Here is an 18,808-nt window from a genome sequence, read left to right as displayed (position 1 = left end):
AGTTGTTACAACTCTGTGCATCACCCTTCTTATAATTATATTGTCAAAACCCAAGTGAAGCAAACTAATTCGGGGCTTCCCATCATTCCGGGTGGATTAACCACAGAATTCCAACAGCTAATATTGGTGTTAACAGGGTGTTTAAAGTTAAATTGCGAGCTGCGTGGGAGCATTAGATGACAGAGGGCGAACACACATTCATCCAGACAGGGAGAACGGGCGAGTTACGCCACCATCTGCTAATGGATCGTCGATGCCTGGGCTAGGTATCAGTCTGAAATGTTTCACGAAGGCCAGAATCATCACTGAACAGCTAATTAACAGCAGCGAGACTGACTCAGATAATGACGAGAGGAATCCCGGCATGCTTGATTGACTGTTTTTTATATGAAAATAGACTCTTTCATTGATATTGCGCCTTATGGTCCGAAAAATACAGTATTCCCTTAAGTGAATGTTTTGGTCTGTAAAAGGAAAAAAAAGTTTTAGCTACCCCTTAAAAAATATAAGTACATGCTGCAATATTGCATCCTTTCCTCCTTAGGCCATGACACACAACCTCACGCAAAGTACCCCCTCCTCACACATGCACGGGGCATTTTATTTTATAGGCATTTTGCGAAGAATTGTCATACAGTGGGTATGGAAAGTATTCAGATGCCCCTTAAATGTTTCACTCTGTTATATTGCAGCCATTTTCTAAAATCATTTAAGTTCATTTCTTTTCCTCATGAATGTACACACAGCACCCCATACAGAAAAACACAGAATCTTTGACATTTTTTCAGATTTATTAAAAAAGAAAAACAAATATCACATGGTCATAAGTACTCAGACCCTTGACACTCTCATGTGACACCTACAAATATGTATGGCAACAAATGTGTGAGTTATTGTGTTTTACATGTTTTGGATGAAAATTGAGGCAGATGTAATGTGTTTTCTGTAAGTGTCATCAGAGTGTAGGTCTGTAACTCTACCACAATGGGGAGTGTCATCTAAAGCGAGCACTAGTTTTAATATGCAACCTCTGGCTGATGTTCCTCTGACAACTAATAGCCTGCTATGAGGAACGCAAACGACGACTTTGTCTCTTCTTTTCCTGTGTAAACAGGTTAGTAAAGTGTGTTCACTGACCGCAATTCATTTATAAGGACTGTTAAACCCTTTTGTATGTATGAATGAAGTATGTTAATAAAGATATTACGTTGTAAACCGTCAAAGTTGAAGCAGAAGTAGTTCCATTTTCCCGCAGAGAGGACAACTATAGAAAATGGTCTCGGTCTGTCAATATTTTCATTTTGGTTTTGTGTGGCTCCTGTGCATTTATTGTTATTTCGTTTTATGCAAGTTGTTATCTGAATGTTTATGATAAAGTTATTCATTCAGGTTACAATTGGATGTTGATGTGTAGTTTACATGATAGTTTATATTATGAAAAATGTGTTCAAACAGGCAGTAGTATGGTTAAAAATGAAATAAAACACAAGCAAAACAGTATATAGCTGGCTGAAATAGTAAAAATGTGACTTTGGGAACACAAATGTTTATTTCATTTTATGTTGGAAAACTGATATATGCAGTTAGCATTTATTTTGTGGTGATTTGTGAAGCATGATGGCTGAACGACATTGTGAATGGTGGAATTGAGCGTTGATTCTGTTTAATAAAGACTGCTAATAGCTTGCTATGAGGAACGCAACCGATGACTGTCTCTTTTTTCCTGTGTAAACAGGTTAGTAAAGATATATCTTCTGTGAACAAGTAACTCATCTTGAGGCTTATAACACTCAGTATTGAGTGCTTATAAGCACCCTTATAAGCTAATACAGCCATGAGTCTTCTTGGGAATGATGCAACAGGTTTTTCACACCTGCATTTGGGGATCCTCTGCCATTCCTCCTTGCCAATCTTCTCCAGTTCTGTCAGGTTGGATGGTGAAGGTTGGTGGAGAGCCATTTTCAGGTCTCTCCACAGATGCTCAATTGGGTTTAAGTCACGGCTCTGGCTGGGCCAGTCAAGAATGGTCACAGAGTTGTTGTGAAGCCACTCTTTGGTTATTTTAGCTATGTGCTTAGGGTCTGAGCTCCTGAGCACACTGGAAAAGGTTCTCATCCAGGATATCCCTGTACTTGGCCGCATTCATCTTTCCTTCGATTACAACCAGTCGTCCTGTCCGTGCAGCTGAAAAACACCCCCAGAGCATGATGACACCCCCCCACCATGCTTCACTGTTGGGACTGTATTGGACAGGTGATGAGCAGTGCCTGGTTTTCTCCACCCATACTGCTTAGAAATAAGGCCAAAAAGTTATATCTTGGTCTCATCAGACCAGAGAATCTTATTATCTTATTACTTAGAGTTCTTCAGGTTTTTTTTTAGCAAACTCCATGCGGGCTTTCATGTGTTTTGCACTGAGGAGAGGCTTCCGTCTGAAGAGAGGCTTCCGCCGGGCAGTTCTGCCATAAAGCCCCGACTGGTGGATTGACTTTTTATAACTTTCTCCCATCTCCCAACCACATCTCTGGTGCTCAGCCACAGTGATCTTTGGGGTTTTCTTTACCTCTTTCACCAAGGCTCTTCTCCTCCAATTGCTCAGTTTGCTCAGCTCTAAGAAGGGTTCTGGTCGTCCCAAACATCTTCCATTTAAGCATTATGGAGGCCACTGTGCTCTCAGGAACCTTAGGTGCAGCAGGATGTTTTTGTAACCTTGGCCAGATCTGTGCCTTGCCACAATTCTGTCTCCGAGCTCTTCAGACAGTTTCATTGACCTCATGATTCTCATTTGCTCTAACATGCGCTGTGAGTTGTAAGGTCCTATATAGACAGGTGTGTGACTTTCCTAATCAAGTCTGTAATCAAACACAGCTGGACTCCAATGAAGGTGTAGAACCATCTCAAGGATGATCACAAGAAATGGACAGCACCTGAGTTAAATATATGAGTGTCACAGCAAAGGCTCTGAATACTTAAGACCATGTGATATTTCAGTTTTTTTAATACATCTGCAAAAATGTCAACAATTCTGTGTTTTTATGTCAATATGGGGTGCTGTGTAAAACAATGAACTAAAATTATTTTAGTGAATGGCTGCAATATAACAAAAAGTGAAACATTTAAGGGGGTCTGAATACTTTCCGTACTCACTGTACACAGACACGTTAATGAATTGCACTTTAATCACTGCATTTAACATTTCACACGCCACAATAGGAGTTGGAGCCAAACTCAGTTGTCAGTGGTCAAAGGTGGTACTATTTAATGAGTTTTTAATGACTTTTTGAGCATTTAAGACAAAAGAAAATAAAACCGCAGCCTCACAGAAAGCAGATTTTAAACATTTGATTTCTCTAAGGAACTACGATCGTACGTGCATCAACACAACTGACCCTGAACTGTAATAAAATGGTGTCAACTTGTCAAAAATAGGACAGACCACCCAGGCCCTCCTTCGCAGAGCAGAGCTCACAAAGGTTGATACTGTTAAATGAATGACCTCGACAGGTTGGCAGCTGTAAATTGGATGCGTGGTAAAGCTGAGTGGCTATCACAGTGGTCTCCCAATTCTCCCAATTTTGAATGCAGATGAAACAAAACCAGGGAATTGTACAGTGTCTATTTTTTGTGTGACACAGTTCTAGTTGCTATAAGGTGCCTGCTGTGGTAGGAGATTTTGGGTTAAACAGGAGTTTTTAATTCACTTGGATGCACCTCTGTCACTGTTGCTACCGGTGTGAGCAGGAGACGTGGTGTCTTATATTAGTTAAAGTTAAGGTTGATCTTGGTTGAACTGTATTATTATATAGTTATACATACTGTAGGTATATGAAGTTAGTTACATCATTTTGTTGGAGTCTGTTATTTCAGGATATTGTGCCTCACAATCTTTGAAATGTGTATGAAAAATGTGTCAGTAAAAAGAGAAGTTGGCTCCAAATGTGCACTAGCAACTGCCTACAAAGGGGAAACAGACTGTCTTAGGTCGGGCAGCACGATGGATGTGGTAGATAACATTCACTGTGTAAATCTAACATATCAGCCTCTGCTGCAGAAAAACTAAAATGTTCAGAAAGAAGTAGCCATGGGCTGAGGCCGCTCTAGATGTGGATATCCCTGGTTGTTATAGTAACTGTTTGTGACTTATTTTTTACTACCACTCTCATCATTTGTTTTGCATAACCAATGTGTTTTTGTATGATTTGAGGATGTTACCACACTTACACTTATACTTTGTGTACACGCGTCCTTAAACTTCTCTTCGGTTGATAAATGTAACCTTTTGTATTGTGCCTATGAGAAAACCTATAGGGCCGGTGTTTTTCCGTTCCAGTGCCTTGGCATGAGTCACAGTAGTTTGCTATTGCCCACCTGCTGTATTTGTTTGCTCCACTGGTGTAATACATCTTATTCGTACTGTAAAGTAAACGCTATTTTAGTCTGGTGACACCTGACATTTGCGTACGGGGGGTAGGTGGGGTTACAGCTGTAGCATGAAGTAAAAATATAAAGACAAAAATAAAGACAATGCTGAAAAGGACAATTTGCTCTAGAGCAGTGGTTCTCAAACTGTGGTATGCGGGGAAAATTCATATTTTCACATTTACATTTTTTATTGAATAAATCTGAAACATACCATCCACAAGTAATACAACATTTAAACATAAACATATTTCTAAATATTTCTAAACATTTATAAAACCTCTGTTGTGGGGTGGAAGTTAATAGGGAAGGCCTATGCTGCTATATTTTAATGTTGGTCATCATGGTGGTACTCAGAGTGCTCAATGTTTTCTCAGGTGGTACAGGGTATAAAAAGGTTGAGAACCACTGCTCTAGAGTATTATACACACATTATTTCTACAGCTGAAAGCGTTGCATTTTTATATACATTGTAAATAATGAAAGAGAAATGCCATTAAAAAAAGAGAGAAATTAAAACAAAATCACTGATGGATGAAGCATGGTAGGAAAGAGACGGACTGACCAAGAAAGAAGGGCAGATAAAGTGCATCATGGATGGACACCATGGGTAGAATTTCCTCTCCTCTGCAGTTAGATAAACATCCTCCAAGCTAAAACCCCTCTCTGTCTTTGTCCTTATACAGAGGCCTGTATCACATTCCCTGTCCCTCTAACATCTAGGGGTAAAAATAGACATTTCCTTTTTCTCTTCACCTCTGTGCCCGTGTCTTCCACATGCTTTTGTTTTTTCCCATATCCTTCTCTCCTCCACTCCTTCTTTCTATTTCATAGCTGCCTCCGTCAGATTTTTTCTATTTATAATATTCAACCCACATTCACCTTCTCATATGACATGCTGGACGACTGAGGCTTCTGACTAAAGGCGTCAGAGGTGGTCAGAGATGTAGGAAGGGAAATTTAAGGCGGCGAGGTGGGAAGTGACAGGAAAATAAATAAACGTGAGAAAAATAAAAAAAGAGAAAAAGTGTGAGGATGTTGTTTCTTTCACAACTCTCTCTCTATATATATTTATTTATTTATTTTTATAAAGGATCAATGTATAGCAGGAGCTAGGAGCTCATGTTGTGTCTATTTTACGTTTCTACAAACATTGACAGATGCAGTGGCTGTACAATTTTTCAGACAGAAAAAAATGCAATATTTGATGGTATCAAACAAACGGCCCACAGGCCACAAACTGATCTGTTAGGGTGTTCAAATCAGCCCGGTTGATGAATTATGAAATTTAAAAAAATACACAAACAAACATTTCATGTTTAGGATATTCTTTGTAAAATTATGTTTCATTAAATATGAAATAATAATAACAATAAATATCTAAAATACTTGTACTTTTTGGCATGGAAACAAAGGGAAAAACATGGAGTTATTGATATTTATAGTTGATGTTGTGATTGTACTGGTCCGGCCCACTTGACATCTAATCAGGTTGTATGTGGCCCCTGAAGCAAAATTAGTTTGACATTTGTGGTTTAAACATCTCAACATTAGTAAAATACTTGAGGGACAATGGCAGTGTAGATGTCTGATGACCAGCAGACCATACAGTGGGTCACATTTGGGTCATTTCTAAATGTCCTGTCTATTGTTATTTGTTCCTTTTGTCAACATCCTGCAGCATTTAAATACTCTATAGTTATGTATTAATAGAATTCTGAAGTATAACACCGCCTTCCATTTCATTACATAGTTGAAACACAACCTTGTGTAGTATCAATAAAATAACTGGTATCGGCCAGTTAACCAATGGAAATACTCAAAACACTGGATAGGAGGAAGGTGAAAGTGAGCAGCTAGCAGAACAAAAGTGTCGAGAAGAGAAGCAGAAACAAAGCTTTGTTTTCTATCATATTTACCAGGAAACTGGAGAATAACGTAAAGGATTAGATTATTTAGGACAAACAAACATAACTTTTAATATCCCTTATATTTAAAATACTTTAGATGGACTAAATAATAGAGAGAGAAAAGTAAAACAAAATCTGACAAACAGAAAACAGAAAAAAATAGATGTTTGACTTTTAATGACTTTATGAAGAACCTTAAACTAGTGTAATTAAATTATGGAAGTAACAAATACTACGTTAATAAAAAGGACTCATACATAAAGGCAACACATTTACAAAGGAAGGCAAAAAAATGATATTATATATAATGATATTTTTATTGAAAAAAAACATCTGAATAAATTGTCTATCAAAGTAAGCTTTTGAAGCATTTATACAGAAGAGCTTCTTCAAATCAGCTTTAATGCCACAATACTCAGCTTATGGAGGTGTATTAGGAGCAGAAGGTCATACAGTACGCAGCTGTTTTTACTGACGTGGAACCAGTTTGGATGTGTTGATTGCATCGTCACTGCAGAAAGGTACAAATGTTTACGACTGAAGAGTTAATGTTCTGGTAAAATGCAGAGTCAAGCCGGATAAGAACTGTGCTGCAGGTAGAGGACATACACGTGGAAATGAGGTATGATATGGGTGAGCTGATAACACTGCTGTTGCTCGAATGTGGTCAAAACGGATTTTAACAACAAAAGTGTATGATTAATAGTGGACAAATGTATGTACATACGTACAAATGTGTGCAAAACATAAAAATCAAAGCAATAAAACGTCTCCCGTATGCATACTGACTGCTAATAATATGCACAAATAGAACATCAGTAAAATCATTCATATATCACTTATAATTTTATAACTCTAAATTGCTGTTGTTTTTTATTTATGTACAATAGGAAGTCTGAATTTAGAAAGCCAAAATTGTTAAAATTAATAGTGTGACAGAAATTAAATTAAATTATTATTATTATTATTATTATTATTATTATTATTATTATTATTATTATTATTATTATTATTATTATTATTATTATTATTATTATTATTATTATTATTATTATTATTATTATTATTATTATTATTATTATTATTATTATTATTATTAATGCATGGCTTGTGTGGTTGGTTATGAACTATAAAGTAACTGTCCCCAACCACTGTGCCCTGGACTTTTTTTCTAAACTACATTATTCTGCACGGTATTGTATTTTGAAAAAACATTCTTTTTTCTTCCACTGGGAAGCCCTTAAACCAAATTCACTGTAATAATTTGACTGAATAACTGACTCCAAAACTGCCAGTGAGAGAAAAGCCACATTTAAAAAGACACCAAGGATCCGTCTTAAATTTTGGGTTCAAGGAAACAGGTGATTCACATCCACCGAGCCTGTTCTGTGTAATATGTGGTGACTGGCTATCCAGGAATACCATGAAACCTTCAAATTGCTTTGTCACGTTGTGGTCACCCACCCTGACTGAAGCCTTAGGTCTTTGTAATATTAATAATATGTTATGTTGTTAACAATATGTTGTTAGTACACATGCCTTTAGTATAAGAAGATCACTAGGTTGCAAATTTGATACCCATTTTGATCTTTCTGTATGGAGTTTGCACCTAGGTTGAGTTTGGTTGGGTGGACACGAGAGTGACCAGATGTGTGTGGGAATCTGAGTGTGAATGGTCAATATATGTGCGATGGACTGGTGAACTATCCAGGGTGAACCTTCACCCATGTCTAGCTGGGATTGGGTCAAGCACCCCCGCAACTCCATCAACAATGGAGTGATGGATGGATACAAAATAACAATTGTGTTGCTGTTCTGTATGGATTAATTAAAATATAAATGCTGCATTTGCCACTGCCATATGGGGTTGTCATGTGGCTCTCATGTAAGAAAAAAAGTAAAGTAAGCATTTACTTTTCATCTATTGTGGGTTACTTGTGCAGGTATGAAGGACACAAACAATTGGAACAGTACAGTGAAGGTCTGTTCCAAAAACTATTGAAGTTCACCTGAGTGACCTAAACTCTCTCTCTCTCTCTCTCTCTCTCTCTCTCTCTCTCTCTCTGGGAAGAACATGTCCTTCAGAAGTCTAATCATATTCAGAGTCACGTTCATGCCGTGTGAGATGCATTTTTATCCTCCCTGTCAGGACGTGTGTAATCTGCCTCCCTCCCAGAGATGTGAGAGTGATGCATTCTGGTGCATTCAGAGTTTATAAACCAGTGCTTTTATCCATTGGTCTTTTTAACCTTCAGATGACCTTCTTTTTTTCCTGCTTCAACTTTGCTCTCAGGTCACAGCCCAAGATCTTACTCTGTCAGCATCTGGTCAGTGGACTGATGAAACTTAACTGGTCTTTAAAGACTCCAAAAGTTTTCTATGTTTGTACATGTTGCCCATATTTGAGTAACTGCTGACCCTATTTGAACCACATCATTTGCTAAGTTATAACCCTTTCAGGGCCATTTACTATGTATAAGGTTGTTTCCTGTATGATTTCTAATAATTCTGTTGAGCCCACCATTTATAGTATTTATTATTGCATGTCTTGTATTTCTTAAAACCACAGGGCAGCACTTTGCTTTTCTTTAAACATTTAAAAAAAGCTGCAAAATAATTAATTTATGTCAATCATATTTTTAAAAGTAAGGATATTCCCAATAGAGGAAAGTGGAAAAATAATGGACTTGGAAGGTTAAATTATAAACTGTATTACATTTCTATCAGAAATGATGAGAAAATATAATAAATTGTAAAAAAAAAAATGCAATAACATGTAAATATTGAAGGCAAGTTAAATATTTTCTTCTTCGACTTGTTTTACTTTTATCGAACACTTAGTAAATAGTGATACTATTTATTTGTATATTTGACCCTGAATAAGTCAATGGGTCAACCTGGCATGACCCTCACCACATCACTGTTCTGTATATTTCATATAAAAGATGTAAAATGTCTAACTTTAGTGTCAGTGTTCTGTACATTATTTGAGTTCAATCTGAATTCTTTAGCTTTCTGACTGACTCGAAGTTGGTGAAAGTTCCTATTCAACCCAGTCAGGCTACCCTCAGGAGTGTGGTAACTGGACAGGCTGGAGTTTTCTTTGAGACGTGTCATCTCTCATGTAAGAGGCTCCTTCAGTTCTGACTGACAGGAGGAAAACAAGTTTGACAGATATCCAGCCCACAGGGGCCAGATACCTGGAGTTTTCTACTAGTCTGTCAGCACTGGAGAAGTTTATGCTCTACAGCTAATTTCTTTATCACAGGTTAAAAAAAGTAACAAATACTCTTGTTAATATACAATGGGATGTGTTTCTAGGAATCATGGAGAATACCTTGTGTACCTGAAGAGGAACCTTGTGTGGCCTTTAAAAGTACAAGTACTAAGAAAGTGCTCCAACAGTAAGACTGGGGTTAGAGAAGTAGTGTCCTGAGGCTAGGCTTGGTGTTAGTACTAAAATTTGAGTTGATTTCACACAGGAAGTAACGTCCAAAATGACTTTCACTGCAGTCATGGGGCAAATTACCTGCAGGCCTTCAGAGGGTTACTGAGTAGTACTGGTATTAAATGGTTAAAATGAAATTAGTTTCATTAAACATTATATCAGTGTCAGTCTTTATGTTTAGAACTCACTGCTAAAATGTTTAGGTTGTAAAGAAATTGTCACTTAATGTCAAATTTTTCTTTAGGTCGAGGACTTAAAGATTTCCTATCCGGGTTGCTGTGTATTTTTAATTTACTTTTAAAAATGAATGTTTTGTGTCGAGTCAGTAGAATGCTGATTCCACTGCGATAACTTTGACTTTGTGTTTGCATAAAAACACAACGCAGCATTTATTCCACTCAGGTGAAATTTAATATTTTTCTGTTGTTTAATAAAATTACTTTAACTGTTTTTCATACAGTTATTTTTTAATGATGTTTAATTCAATATTTGGCTCATTGATTTTTTTTTTCATTTTCAGCAGCAAAGGAATTGTAATGCAAAAGGAAACTTGAATTTTGTTTGTTGTGCTTGTTGTTTTAAATTGATTTTTTTCTTCTATTTCCTTAGGACAAAACACCAAATAATATTGATCACAGTTCAAAAGTCACTCTAACCAAAAATGTAAAATAAAGAAATAACGTTTAGTTAAAACAGCAAGAATGCCACAAAAGGATTAATAAACAACACCTTAAATGTGGATTTATTTTTGCATCTGTCGAAGTGCAGAAGCCTCTGTTTCCTATTATCGGATGCAGAGACTATTCCAGTGCACGCTCTCAAGATAATGTGATTTAAAAAGCATCCACTATTTGAAAACATACAACGATTTTACAGTGATTTTTGTTGCTTATTAAATTTGTGGGCCAGTTTGGGATTTCTTCACTAACGCAAGTCAGAGTGTGTGTGACTGCAGCAAGAAGAACGTGACCTAAATGTGAACATGCTGTGCAGATGCACTTAAGTACCCGACATGTGCATGTAATTATTAATTTATAGATATATTAGTGAGTGGAGGCACCTGTCTGTGTTTACACTGTACTGTATACTGTCAAGCACTATATGTATTTGTGGGCTCTTTTGTGTTATATGTTAGTGTTAGATATAATAAATGTATATATATCCATATTTATTCATTTTTTATTAACAGCATCACAAATTCTTCACCGTTCCATCAAGCTGTTGGCAGGGGTCGGTTAGGAAAAGCACTCTGTGCAGGTGAAATATTTTGACAGGTGTGTGAATACCTGCAAAAGTAATTTAATGCTTATGCGGCACTTTGAGAGCGCCGCACTTCCCATACAAATAGGTTGTGCGCTCTTCTAGTGGCAACAGTGTGTAATGTGGGCTCTCAGAAACCACTCAGACTTATCACTTAGAAATCCCATTCAACATTTGTTGCCGCTCAAATGGAAGCAAAGTAATTTTCTCTCGAATACATTCATGTATTTCAGATTGCTTTCTCTCAATGTGGCCTGAAGCAGTCAAGCTGACACGGACATGGTGCCAATTTTGCATCAGATATTTTTATAAAAATCCCCCTCCCTGACCCCCAGCCTCAGCATAGAAAGGGAGGGTCTTGATTACTCGTATTGATAGATCTTTGATAAAACTTTATTGGACGTGGGTTTTAACTTCTGCTGACGTCTTCTTGTTCAGGCATTGATGTAATACTAAGGGTTATAAAGGCTAAAATACCTAGATTGCAATTAAGTGTGCTAATTTTTACAAATCTAATCAACATTCGATGCGAGATGTGAAGGTTTGAAGTGGGCCTGACCCATGAGATTGTATGCAGTTTTAGTGTTCAATTTAAGTATGTAATCCACCCAATTTTTATGTTTAAACATCTAATAAATCCTTTGTTTAACTGCCATTATTTTACAAGCCATTTAATAAAAAACATTTATGTCTGATTACGAAGGGAGAATTAATTAATAAGTCAATGCAAAGTTGCAAAGTCCTGCAGATTGGATTATTTACACTTCTGGTTAAAAATGTTGAGATATTTATGTGCCAATTTTGGCCACTTTAAGCAGACTGTACAACACTGTTGGCAATCTGACCCAGGCTGAACTAAACATATGCTAAAAACCCAGTGAGGAACAACTCCAGAGACCGTGTGTGTATTCGGAGGGTTGGGTCGAGGTGTATGGATGTGTTTAAGGAGAATGGTTGTAATGGCAGCCTCGTTTGAATAATTCATCCAATGGCAACCTTTTATGTGTCTCTAAAGAATCTTTCTGATTGTTTAATAGAGTTGTGGTTCTCAAGAAATAAACTTTTTATTTCTGTTTGAAAGTGAGTAAGAAGTCTTTGTACTAAACAGCTGACGGTGTCTGCTCCTTCCATTATCATTGATTTGACATGTGGCTGTCCCATCTCTACATAGTAAACTCATATCTTGTAGTGTTTTTCTTTTCTTCCATACACACAAACACACACACAAACACACACACCACTGTACAATCAATCTTTCTCTTTTTCTTTTAGTCTCTCGTGTGTCCATCTCCATTAGCTCGAAACCACCTCCACTGGGATGTTTTGAAACAACACACAGCCTGAAGAAAACACACACAAAAAACATAAAAGGAAAAACAAAAATGAAAACAAATAATAATTATAATAATACTGTGTGTACTACGGTTATGTTCTGTAATTAATAGCTTGTTAAAGTCAAACAAGGCTGTTTGCTTCATATTGATTTTAATAAGAAGTTTTGTGTATTAGTGTGAAAATATTTTGAGTTAGAAAATCTAAAACTAGGAGGAAGGGATTTAGTAATTCAGCCATGCTATTAGTATTTCATCACTACAGTATTCATAACGTCCAACACAACTGGTTTCTTGCTTCTTCCTGTGCTGCTGTTCAACTTATGGTCATTATGTCCGTTGCCAATTCATCCATGTCCCTGTTCCACTGATTCTGTCCTCCTTCATCACATTCATACAACACGTCTATTCTTTCTCCTTTGACCAGTACACCACAGCATCTTTTCGACAGTGGTCGAAAATCCTACCATTTTTCTAATGGTAACCACAAACTTCTCAAACGTATCTGTCTCTCTGATGGGTCTATGTCTGATCCTCTCTGTTGGCCAGTAACACAGTAAATCTCAGTCTCTCATCTCTTTAATCCTCCACTTGATCAAACTGGTTGGGTCCGAAAAAAAAGCCTTGGCACATCCTCACTATGTGTGTGGACAGATGTGCACAAATACTCAAACACACACACACACAGACAAAAGAACACTGCATTCATCCCCAGTAAGCGATCAAAAGAATACTTAAACTACATTATTACATCCAAATTAAAACAAGGCGATTGCAAAAAACAGCCCTCTGACACCTGTTAACTCTTAATCTAAAACACTGAAACTACACCCTGCAGCGTTTCTGGACTTAATCTGTCTGCACTGTTTCTGCACACCAATAAAGACAGAGTGTGCAATCAGGAAAACGAAACACCACATGTAATATAAGCAAAGACATTTGTATGGTCTATGATGGCTAATGACCTGCATCTCTCTGTCTGATGTCAGAGTGTGACTAGTGATGGGAGTCCAGTCCCAGCTAATCACAGCAGCGTTATCTCTGTTAGAGGATTACAGTACTGTCCATTGGTTTACAACAGAATCCAAGCCAGCAAAGAAATACAATTAGAATCTGAACTGTCACCAGAAGTTATCAAAGAATGAATAAAGACAAAACTAGTGCAGAGTAGGAAAAAAAAGTCAAAATGTAATTTCATATTTTGTCTCCTCAGGGTTAAAACTCCTGCAGGTGAATATATCTGCTCAGACAATGGAAAGGACTTTAACCTCAGCCCAGCAACCTCATGATAATGTGATTGCGCTCGAAATTTGAAGAATTAATACAAAGGTGATGGAGAAATAACAGGCAGGCCATAAAAGCATTGATGCAGTTCAATTCTCCTACATACCACTCAATGTCTATCAGTAATACCCTAAGAACTCCTGTAATGTAGCCTGAACTCTGTTTTTACAAGGATTCCTTAATTTAAAGAGCTGTCAAAATGAATGCATTAATCATGTTAATTAATTTGTAAATTTTTAAGTTTAATCGTGATAAACGAGGAGCTCTGTATATCCAATAATCCCTCCGTCCATTCACCTATCATAACAGTAATACGCAGTTGATACACATTATTATTGCCATGCACTCTGGGAGTTCAAAGACGTGTCAGATCACCAGACCTGAGGGCAGGGCTGACAAGCAGACTAACACAGTTGTCAAATGGATTGTGAGGGCTGTAGGGACTGTAGACTGATTGATATTGTGGAGGACAAAGCTTCACTAGAGTTTCGTTAATAACTCTGGAGAGGGAGCAGGGGGATTGTCGTCATTCCATAAATTTCAGGAGTTTCGGAAAAACTTAGGAGGATCTTTAACCAACACCAAATCCCTGTACACTTCAAACCTGGCAACACCCTAAGACAAAAACGGGTTCATCCCAAAGACAGGACTCCAAGAAACAAGCTGGACAATGTGGTTTATGCCATTCAGTGCAGTGAGGTGTGTACTGACCTGTTGGTGGGACTAAACAACCTCTACACAGGCGCATGGCCCAACACAGGAGGGCCAACTCCTCAGGGAAGGACTCAGCTGTTCACATACACCTCAAGGACAAAACCCACTCCTTTGAGGACAACAATGTGCACATTTTGGCCAGGGAAGACAGATGGTTTGAGAGGGGTAAAAGAAGCCATTTTTGTCAACCTGGAAAAATCATCACTTAACAGAGGTGGACTCAGACACAACCTATCATCCACATACAAAGCACTTTTGGGAACAATACCCAAAAGATTCATCTTAGTTTCACACAACAAAGAGGCAGGTCACCAAAACCATTCTGATGAGGACCAAAACGAACCATCAGACTCTTAACAACTGTTTACACTTTCACAGTTGACCCCATGGCCCCACCCAACAGGGTGGAGCTGAAGTAGCTTTATTCTTTCACACCGAGAGTATATATCTACTGTACTCCCCACCACCAGTTAGAACTGAAGAAGCCTCTTGGATGAGAGGTGAAATGTCTTCTTTTAGAGAATTCACGTCCAGTTGCCTAACAGAACTTTCAAACATTATTTAAACTTAGTTCGAACATAAACCGCATAAACATTCCTCCATTTCCTTAATCGTTCAATGTCTTTAGAAGGATGAATAAAGTTTCATTTCAATCCTTATTTTAAACTGTAAAGTCCACAGAGGCAAAAGTGTTTTGTGAATTTGGACAACACACATCAAACTGACCTGACATGACCGAAAGTACAGAATGGAAACTTCACAATGAAGTCCAGGTCTGGCTGCCAACCTGTAAGAGCTCCTAACACAGTCCCAGCATGCAACTCCCCTGTGGGATACGATCCTAGAATAATTCCTGTCCCTTCAATTTTGGACTACAGTGTTCACAGACCAGTAAAAAAAATGATAGTTCTAAATGATGAAAGAGNNCTGTATTTGTATTTGTTTTAGCTTAGTCCTACAGGTACCAGGATAAAGTTTATCTTGAAGTAAAGTTCTAATTTTGGTAATGAGAAGAAGAGTTTAGGTTATTTTGGGAAGTCTGTATCCTCTTGTTGAATGTAAAAAAACAAAAACAAACAGGCAACAGACAGAGAGCATTCACACAACAACTGCAAACATGCTTATAATTATGTAATTAAATCCCTCTCCCCCAAAGTCTCAGGAAGATGGCTGTGTAATTGGGGAGTGTGCAGAGTGGAAATAATGTCACACTGAGGAAGTAACAGCTGAGATGCCTATCAGTGGAAGTTTGCAAAGGACAAAAACCATTTGAGGACACTTTATGATAGAAGACAGCAAGAGGCAAGCCAAAAACAACAGCCTGCTTTCCTCCTTAAGCTGGCTTTGTCAGTCCTGCTGTATGGGGAAAGTTGCATTTTGGCAGCAGACCCTGACTAAATAAGAAAAAGGCAACAAATATATCACTAATACTCACTTTGCTTCTGCACAGTAATGACTAGGAATACAACAGCTCCACAGTTTTACCTCAGAGGCTTTTTAGAATGCCCTGCTGTACTGCTGTCACAAAACCACCTCATAATAAGCCACCAGGGAACACTTCCCGACTCTAATTTGTACGGGGGTTATAAAATACACCGATTCAGCTAAAAAACTCCGTAGAAGTTTAGAGGATTAACAATCTCAGGACACAGTAGATGAATGATGTTCAGAGACGTTAGGGTTTATTGGTATCACAGATGCTTCCATTCATGCCATGGTTTTTACATTTAGCCCAGTCGGAACTGGGTCAGGGCCCAACTTCTTAACTGCTTGCACAACTAAATCAGGCAAAAGCACAACATGCATGAAGAATGTGAATGGTATACAGCATAAATATGAATGTTGTCATAAACGCCAAAAGGCTGCAAGGAAAGGGACAAAAAAAATAAAATGTTGACAAATGCATTGTATTTTGTTTTGGGCATATGACATCATGGATTTACGAAGTTCTGTGCCAAAAACAAAACACCTTCCTTTTCTAGGTTGAAATTTGCGGATGTCTGGCTGCCAATCATCTGTGAGCTCTTATAGGAGGAACGAGGAATATTGCTGAACCTCTGACTCACTTCATAAACTGACAGAAAAAACAGGGCAAAGATGTCTGAGCTTGGAGTGGAGCACGTTTGCAAAGATTAACTCCAGCCTTATGATGTGTGACATCTTCTGTCTGCTCCATGTCGACTGCCGAGACTAACTTTTGTCAGTCTCAGGTGTGATTTTGTGTGTCTGTGCATGTGTGTGTTGTGTGTGTGTAGATGGTGATTCACTCCTTGTACAGACTCAGCTTGCGATTATGATTTGGTTTTAGTTTTGGAGCAACGCAGGTTGGCAATGGCGCAGGTTGCCACAGCAACAGCATGCAACAGGCAACAGAAGTTGACCATGTCATGGCATAGACCAGGGGTCGAGAACCTATGGCTCGCGAGCCAGATGTGGTTCTTTTGATAACTGCATCTGGCTCTCAGATGAATTTTAGCTGGTACTTCTTAATACAATAAATAATATCGCTGATATTCAATTATAACGTTACAGAAGTCATATTGTTAAAATAATCTTTAAAAAAAAACGAAAAAAAAAAACCAGTCCCGTGTATTTGCCACGGCAGCGTACTCTCTTTGCGTTGTGTTAAATGCCTGTGGTAAAATCATCAGCTTGGTACATCTGGTACGTCATCTTTTATTTCTGGCATAAAAATTGAAAACAAAGTCAGTCCATTTAGGAGCAATACACACACAGGTCTGACTCTTAAAAAATATAAAGTAAATAACAGTACAGTTAATGATAAATTAATATAATTTCATTAATTAATGACGGAGCTCCTAACATACGCACCTACCACATGATCAGCAGACCCCAATTGTTGCTCCCCAGGGTTCACGACCCTAATCAGCAGGGGTGTTGCATTTAATGATCGTACGATAAATTAAGGTGATGTTACGTGATGTGTATTAAACTCCGTTGTATGGCAAGTGGAACCATATATTTATAACTCTGTTACACATTTAAATCCACACATTAAGTTTTTTGCCTTGGAGCCAATCGCATCAAAACCATGCAGCACCAGAAGTCGCATTAATGGTTATGTATGGATAGTATAACAACGTTATTAAATAAAAATAAATAAAAAATGAATACTTCAGAAACTTATTATACTCTAAAATTATTGGTCTGGTTTAAAAATGCATACATTCAGTTGTATTCAGAGCTGTTTACTCAGAAAAACCATGTAGTCCTGTGATAAACGTTGATACAGCTTTGATAGATTATTAGTGTCTCTCACCACTTGGTAGATGCGGATTAATTACGATTAATCAGGGAAAATCTACTTTTCTAAGTATGACAGAAAATACATGGAGTTATGTCAAGACAAAATGCAGATGTAAAAGGATAAAATGCAGCTTCATAGAGCAGACAAATTGAGTCATTACTGAGCGTCTTGACGGAGGCTTAAAGAACGCTTTGAAGGCTGCTGTCAAAACTGTGTTGAAGCTGTTGTCCTCAGTCATATTAATTGGCTTAAAGTCCCTTAAATGATTTGACAATTGTGTCAGTCAGCTTGTCAGTCCTATAATTATTTACTTCCCTGACTTGGTTAGGCTGTTCTGACACAATCCAGGCGTCCAAACCTGAAGTAGAAGCCTCCTCAAAGATGCTGGGTGTTGCTATGGTATTTTAGGCTTCAGTGAAATAATAGCTGGATGGTTGGACTTTGTCATTCTTCTTCTTTTTCTTTCAGCTTTGTCCCCTTTTTTCAGGGGTTGCCACAGCGAATCATTGATTTCCATATTGCCCTGTCCTCTGTATCTTCTACTCCTTCGACTCCAACTATCTGCATGTCCTCCCTCACTGCATCCATATATATCCTCTTTGGCCTTCCTCTTTTTCTCCTACCTGGTAGCTCCATCTCCAACATTCTTCTACCAATGTATCCACTGTTCCTCCTCCGCACATGTCCAAACCATCTCAATCTGGCTTCTTTTTCTCCAAACCATCCTGTCTGTGTTGTCCCTCTCTGCAAACAACATAGTCCACAGGGACTCATGTCTAACCTCATCTGTCAATCTGTCCATCACCACAGCAAACAAGAAGGGGCTCAGGGCCGATCCTTGATGTAGTCCCACCTCCACCTTGAAGTCTTCTGTCCTTCCAACAGCACACCTCACCACTGTTGTACTATTCTCATACATGTCCTGCACCAAACTAACATACTTCTCTGCCACTCCTGACTTCCTCATACAAAACCACAATTCCTCCCTTGGCACTTTGTCATATGCCTTTTCTAGATCTACAAATACACAATGCAGCTCCTTCTGACCTTCCCTGTACTTCTCCATCAACATCCTCAAGGCAAATATTGCATCTGTGGTACTCTTCCTAGGCATGAAACCATACTGTTGTTCACAAATCTCCACTTCCTGCCTCAACCTAGCTTCAACTACTCT

General features: G+C 38.1%; 1 protein-coding gene across 2 annotated transcripts in view; it reads right to left on the bottom strand.

Moving 5' to 3' along the window:
* Nucleotides 1-18,808, bottom strand: part of ntrk2a (neurotrophic tyrosine kinase, receptor, type 2a) — a 106,781-nt gene that overhangs the window by 36,375 nt on the left and 51,598 nt on the right. The window lies entirely within an intron of this gene.

The sequence above is a fragment of the Cynoglossus semilaevis genome, chromosome Z (genome assembly GCF_000523025.1).
Source record: "Cynoglossus semilaevis isolate Cse_v1.0 chromosome Z, Cse_v1.0, whole genome shotgun sequence".
Taxonomy (NCBI): domain Eukaryota; kingdom Metazoa; phylum Chordata; class Actinopteri; order Pleuronectiformes; family Cynoglossidae; genus Cynoglossus; species Cynoglossus semilaevis.
Note: the sequence above shows the minus strand (reverse complement) of the source record. Positions and strands in the feature narration are given on the sequence as shown.